The sequence below is a fragment of the Oratosquilla oratoria genome, chromosome 3, assembly GCF_046742065.1.
Source record: "Oratosquilla oratoria isolate Oo_2021 chromosome 3, ASM4674206v1, whole genome shotgun sequence".
Taxonomy (NCBI): Eukaryota; Metazoa; Arthropoda; class Malacostraca; order Stomatopoda; family Squillidae; genus Oratosquilla; species Oratosquilla oratoria.
Genome location: NC_134779.1, coordinates 68,658,801 through 68,666,300, shown reverse-complemented (window position 1 = coordinate 68,666,300; position 7,500 = coordinate 68,658,801).

The following is a 7,500-nucleotide window of genomic DNA, read 5'->3' as shown; positions in this document are numbered from 1 at the left end:
ATCTAAGACCGAACGATTTTATTCGTCTCCTTTACAGACTTCACAACGGGGAAGGGCTCTGAATGATTATGGTAATCTTAATCTAATTTATTTTGTTCTGTTTTTTGTGTCCCTACTGCACAAAGATGTCATATCGGCCCTCAGATTGAGCTTCTCGTAGTTGATTAAAATCAACTGCAGACAGCAGGAGTCGATACGCTAAACGACATTATTTTCAAAAAAGATATAAAAAGGTACAAATAATGTTGCAGAAAGAATATATCTACTTATTACGAATTACAAAGATATCGAACATGTTAACCTTTCTTCTACAATGCAGCTCTAAGTGAAAAGACAAACAATTATGAAATATGGAAGTGCCGCTTAATCATGTGAACGAATACTTTGTCTTCGTTAATTAAAGGTGAAGGAGAAAACAAATATTATGAAATATGGAGGAACTTTATATTTAGGTATACCATTATTGCATAAAAAGACCAAGAACTTAAATAATTACTAAATAAAGAAACACCAAGTACTATTGCACTATTGTAGTATATAGACATGCCACTTTTGTTATTATGAAATATAGAGGCATCCAGTATATCAAAACTTTTATATTTTTTTAAAGTATCAGTATACGTATCTGCGAAATATGAAAGCACCTTAAAAGAACTTGAATAATTACGAAATATAGAGGTGAATAGCAACCAGCCGCTTCGTATTTCTCCTCGGATAAACATTAAGCTAAAAGCCAAGACAAGGATCTTACTCCGTTACGAAATATAGAGGCACTTCACAATCAAGCACACTGTCCGTCTCCTCTCACCATCTGGTACAAGAAAAGGGATGGCCGAGTTGCAACATTACGAAATATAGAGGTAAGGGTCGTCCCAATTATTACGAAATATGGAGGCACCTACCAGCCAAGCATACCAACTGTTCATACCTTCGTCTCCCCTGTAACCTTTTGTATAAGAAAAGGGACGACCTAGTTATAACATTACGAATTACAGAGGCACATGTCGCTCCACTTATAACGAAATATAGAGGCACCTAGCAGCCAGGCATACCAACTGTTCGTATTTTTTTTTCTTTTCTTTTTTTTCTTTTTTTTCTTCTTCTTTTTTTTTCTCGGATGAAGGTAAAGCTGAAGACCCAAATGCATTCGTTCCCAAGCAGACAGGAGGAACGAAATATACTAAAACAACAAAACCCCTCACGAGGCACGTGAGCATTCGAGCTGTGCACGAAAACACACACGCACCAGGACTTCTTACGAGCAACTGTCCAAAATAGAATAAGATAAAAAACAAAAGCAACAGCAGCAACAAACAAATAAAATCGGAATGATTCTTCACCGAGGTATGTACTGAATTTAATGGACACACACACAAACAAGCGAGCACACACACACACACACACACACACACACACACACGCACACGCTCACTCACACGCACACTCTCACTCATACTCACACACACACTCACACACACACACACACACACACACACACACACACACACACACACACACACACACACACACACACACACACACACACACACACACACACACACACATACACACACACACACGCACGCACACACACACAGACACAGACACAGACACACACATACACACACATACACACACACACACACACACACACACACAGTCATACACACACACACACGCACGCAAGCACGCACGCACACACACACACACACACACACACACACACACACACACATACACAGAAAGAGAGAGAGAGAGAGAGAGAGAGAGAGAGAGAGAGAGAGAGAGAGAGAGAGAGAGAGAGAGAGAGAGAGAGAGAGAGAGAGAGAGAGAGAGAGAGAGAGAGAGAGAGAGAGAGAGAGAGAGAGAGAGAGAGAGAGAGAGAGAGAGAGAGAGAGAGGGAGAGAGAGAGAGAGAGAGAGAGAGAGAGAGAGAGAGAGAGAGAGAGAGAGAGAGAGAGAGAGAGAGAGAGAGAGAGAGAGAGAGAGAGAAAGGGAGAGAGAGGGAGAGAGAGGGAGAGAGGGAGAGAGGGAGAGAGAGAGAGAGAGAGAGAGAGAGAGAGAGAGAGAGAGAGAGAGAGAGAGAGAGAGAGAGAGAGGGAGAGAGGGAGAGAGGGAGAGAGGGAGATAGGGAGAGAGGGAGAGAGGGGGAGAGAGAGAGAGAGAGAGAGAGAGAGAGAGAGAGAGAGAGAGAGAGAGAGAGAGAGAGAGAGAGAGAGAGAGAGAGAGAGAGAGAGAGAGAGAGAGAGAGAGAGAGAGAGAGAGAGAGAGAGAGAGAGAGAGAGAGAGAGAGAGAGAGAGAGAGAGAGAGAGAGAGAGAGAGAGAGAGAGAGAGAGAGAGAGAGAGAGAGAGAGAGAGAGAGAGAGAGAGAGAGAGAGAGAGAGAGAGAGAGAGAGAGAGGGGGGGAGGGGGAGAGGGGGCGAGTGTGGAGGGAGAAAGTGAAACTGACTGAATGTGTCTTTGTGTGTGTGTGCGCGTACGCGCGTTATTGTTTGTATGGGTGTCCATTAAATTCAGTACACACCTCGGTGAAGAATCACTCTAATTTTATTTGTTTGTTGCGAATTGTCAAGCAGACACAAATTGACAAACATTGAATGAGAGAGAGAATTAAGGAGTGAGGAAGGAAGAAAGTAAGATTGACTGTCTGCCTGCTAGTCTACCTCCCTGACTGACTGACGGACTGAGTGAGTGAGTGACTGACTGACTGAATGACTGACAGGCAGACGTAGGCAGACGCAGGCAGAGAACCGAAGAGAGTTGAGCCTGGATCGGATCCGGTCACTCGAGTTTCTGGTCGTCTACACATCCGGATGACAGCAGCCAAGTCTCTGAAAACCATTTGTATGTGTGTGTATATGTATGTATATGTGTGTGTATGTTAGTATTTGTGCACTGTTTTGTATGTATGCATGTATATACGTATGTATGTATGTATGTATGTATGTATGTATGTATGTATGTATGTATGTATGTATGTATGTATGTATGTATGTATGTATGTATGTATGTATGTATGTATGTATGCATGTGCGTATATTTGTATACATACATGTATATGTATGTATATGTGTGTGTCTATTTCACTTTTTCAACAAACTTTATTTAACGTGTTTGTTTGTGTCTAAATGTGTGTGTGTGTGTGTGTGTGTGTGTGTGTGTGTGTGTGTGTGTGTGTGTGTGTGTGTGTGTGTGTGTGTGTGTGTGTGTGTGTGTGTGTGTGTGTGTGTGTGTGTGTGTGTGTGTGTGTGTGTGTGTGTGTGTTCACCTTGGTATTTTTGGATCACGTGTTGGACTCGTGATCGACAGTTATTTCCCTTCCGCAAGAGAGCTCAGAGCTCGTATGACCGATCTATGGGTAATGATGTGACCTTACACGCACACACACACACAACTCCCCGCCCACGAGAGTTGGAGTAACGACTCGAATGTGTGTGTGTGTGTGTGTGTGTGTGTGTGTGTGTGTGTGTGTGTGTGTGTGTGTGTGTGTGTGTGTGTGTGTGTGTGTGTGTGTGTGTGTGTGTTCACTTGGTCTTTGGATCACGTGTTGGACTCGTGATCGACAGCTATTACCCTCCTGGAAGAGAGCTCAGAGCTCGTAGGTCCGATCTATGGGTAATGCTATGACCTTGCACACACACACACACACCCAACTCCCCGCCCACGAGAGTCAGAGTAACGACCCGAGGCACAGCGATACCGAAATAATTTCGGCCCTGGGCAGGATTCGAACTGGGTGCTGGGAGCATTTCTGCTTCCCAGTTCAGCGCTTTACCAACTATGTGTGTGTGTGTGTGTGTGTGTGTGTGTGTGTGTGTGTGTGTGTGTGTGTGTGTGTGTGTGTGTGTGTGTGTGTGTGTGTGTGTGTGTGTGTGTGTGTGTGTGTGTGTGTGTGTGTGTGTGTGTGTGTATTCACTTTTTTCACTTGGTCTTTGGATCACGTGTTGGACTCGTGATCGATAGCTATTTCCCTCCTGGAAGAGAGCTCAGAGCTCGTAAGTCCTATCTATGGGTAATGCTATGACCTTGCACACACACACACCCCCAACTCCCCGCCCACGAGAGTTGGAGTAACACCCCTCAGCGCTGCGATACTGATATTATTTCAGCCCCGGGCGAGAGTCGAACCCAGACCTCCGTAGTGGCAGGCCAGAGCTCTAACCACAGCGCCATGAGAGGTGTGTGTGTGTGTGTGTGTGTGTGTGTGTGTGTGTGTGTGTGTGTGTGTGTGTGTGTGTGTATTCACTTGGTCTTTGGATCACGTGTTGGACTCGTGATCGACAGCTATATCCCTCCTGGAAGAGAGCTCAGAGCTCGTAGGTCCGATCTATGGGTAATGCTATGAACTTGCACACACACACACACACCCAACTCCCCGCCCACGAGAGTCAGAGTAACGACTCGAAGCGCAGCGGTACCGAAATAATTTCGGCCCTGGGCAGGATTCGAACCAAGAACTGCGGGCCACTATGGTGGCAGTTCAGCGCTCTACCAACTACAACACCGAGTCGCTGTATGTATGTATGTATGTATGTGTGTGTGTGTGTGTGTATGTGTGTGTGTGTGTGTGTGTGTGTGTGTGTGTGTGTGTGAGTGAGTGTGTGTGTGTGTGTGTGTGTGTGTGTGTGTGTGTGTGTGTGTGTGTGTGTGTGTGTGTGTGTGTGTGTGTGTGTGTGTGTGTGTGTGTGTGTGTGTGTGTGTGTTTGTGTGTGTTTTATGTGTGTCCTTTGCTTTCTCTGCAAGGGAGATAGAACAAATTCCTTCCAGAATCCGTTACACTTCTCGTGTTTTGTTTTGCATGAGGGATAATATCTTGTTTGTGTTTTGCCCGCGCGGTCGAGGTGTCGTTGGATCTTTTCTTTTTGTCGTTTTCGTTGGTGTTGCTGTCGTAACTTTTTCAGTTGTTGTTGTTGTTGGTAGTGATGGTGGGAACGTTTTTTTTCCAATTTGTTGGCGTTATTGTTGTTGTTGATGGTGTTGGCGTTGTTGTAAGTGTTGTTATTAGTGTTGTTACATGGACAAATTAACAGCAACAGACCTATTGCTCCTTACATGGCTGTTTGGGTACTTAATCTATGACTATCATTAATATTATCATCAGTACAATTATCATCAGTATTACCACAATTATTTTTTTCCTCCTTAGTCTACCTATAAGTAAATAATTCTATTCGAGGATTTGTAGCTAAGTAAATGTCGAGACGTTTTATGAATACCTTTACAGTGGAACAATTGATGGCGTTGGATCGTCAACCATTCAATATATTTACAACGTGACTGAAGAAAGATAATTTTGCCACGTTTGTTTGAAGTCTTTTTACTTCAGTCTTGCACCTCTTACTCCTAGTTGCGTTGGAGGCGTCAATTTTAGAATATTTCTCCGCATCCATGTTTTCAATTATTTTGCCAATTTTGAAGACGTTGATTAGATCTCCTCTCATTCTCTGTTTCGAGAGACTAAACAAATTTTGATCCCTTAAGCGCTCTTCGTATGATTTATTCCGTTGTCTAAGAATGAGCTTTGTTAGTCTACGCTGCACTCTTTCTAACTTCTGTATACCAGTTTTGTATTTGGAGTCCAGCACCTTACATAGTATTCTAGGTTAAGTTTGACTAAGGCATTGTAAAGATTAAGAATAATTTCCTCAGTTCTAAACTCAAAATCTCTACTTATAAATCCAATTAACTTATTTGCAGTTCTAATGACTTCCGAGCACTGCGTGGTTTAAGATCATTTGAGAACACATCACCAAAGTCTTTCTGTTGTTCTACGCTTGTCAGTTGTACACCATTCATCGTGTAGTTGGCCTGAACATTACTATTACCAATATGAAGTAATTAACCTTTATCGATATTGAAAAACAACCTTGGGCCCATTCGCATAAAGTGTTTAGATAATTTTGTAATTCTTGTTGTTATATTATGGACATCATTGATGCAATGTTGGTATCATCCGCGAATTTGGATGACTTGTACTTTATATTTTCACCCAGGTCATTAATGTCTATCAAAAAGAGTACAGGACCTAGGACTGATCCCTGAGGCACTCCAGTTGATACACAATGCCAGCCTGAGCATTTTCTATTCAGAACAGCCATTGCTTATGATCAGACAGCCACTCAGAAATCCATCGGTGAATATGACCTAGTATACCATGGGATTCTAGTTTACTTAGTAACCTCCTATGAGGAACTTTATCGAAAACTTTTTAAAAATTAAGATATATATAATCCCAATTCCCCTTCCTTATTCATATATTCCGTAAATATCATGCAAGAAGTGGAGAGGGTTTGACAGAGACGAGCGCTTATTACGGAAACCATGATGTGAATCTTTTATAATATTGTTTTTCTCCAAGAATTGCACGACTTGATCTCTTAAGATAAACTCCGTTATTTTACAGACAACTAATAGACTGATAATTTTCTGCTCTTCCAGATTGAAAGATAAGTTAAAAATCACACAGAAGGGCTTGCAGATTGATTCTTTAACTTCCTTGATTACTTTTGGGTAAGTTTTGTCTGGTCCCGGTGATTTACATATTTTAAGTTTATCTGTAATGTGCATTACATCAAATTCTGCAATATCCATGCCTTTTAGGAGTGTGGATACGGTCTGTCTTGGTGGCACTGAATGTTCGTTTCTGCTGTTCTCAATAGTGAAAACAGACACAAAATAATGATTTAGGATGTCTGTCATTACGCTCTCATCTATTACTATCCCCCTCCCCCCCCCCCCTGCTTACTGGAGGGGACCAACGGTGCTCTTGGGTAATTTTTCCCTTGATTTAACTGAATTTTCCACTAGGATTTTCTTTGCGTTTAGAGACATTATGCTTTCCTTGTAACTTCCTATTCATTTTGATAACCTTCTTAGATTTTCGGTGACATCTTTTGTACTCTAATCAATCTGATTGGTTATATCATGATTTGTATCTCCTATACGCATGTCTCTTGGCTAGTAAAATATTTTTAATATCAACTCCCCAGTATTTAGGTTTCGTATTGCTTGATGGTTGTCTATCGCTCATAAAAACAGTCATCAACGGCTTTTTTGAGTTTATTAATTTATATATCCCAGGTTCGCCCAACATCTTGGAGTTTGTAAATTTCTTACCAGTCGGTGTCTCTTCTAAGTTTTGTTGATGCTGCTGATGTTGTTGATATTGCTGCTGTTGTTAATGAAGCTGATGTTGTTGCTGTTGTTAGTATTGTTGAAATTGTTAATGTTGTTGATCTTGTTGTTGTTGTTGGTGTTGTTTTAATATTGTTGTTGTTGAGGTTATTGATGATGTTGTTGATGTTGTTGTTATTGTTGTTATTGTTGATGTTGTTGTTGTTGTTGTTGTTGTTGTTGTTGATCTTGTTGTTGTTGTTGGTGTTGTTTTAATATTGTTGTTGTTGAGGTTATTGATGTTGTTGTTCTTGTTGTTATTGTTGATGTTATTGTTCCTGTAGTTGTTGTCGTTGTTGTCGTCGTCGTTGTTGCTGTTGTTGTTCT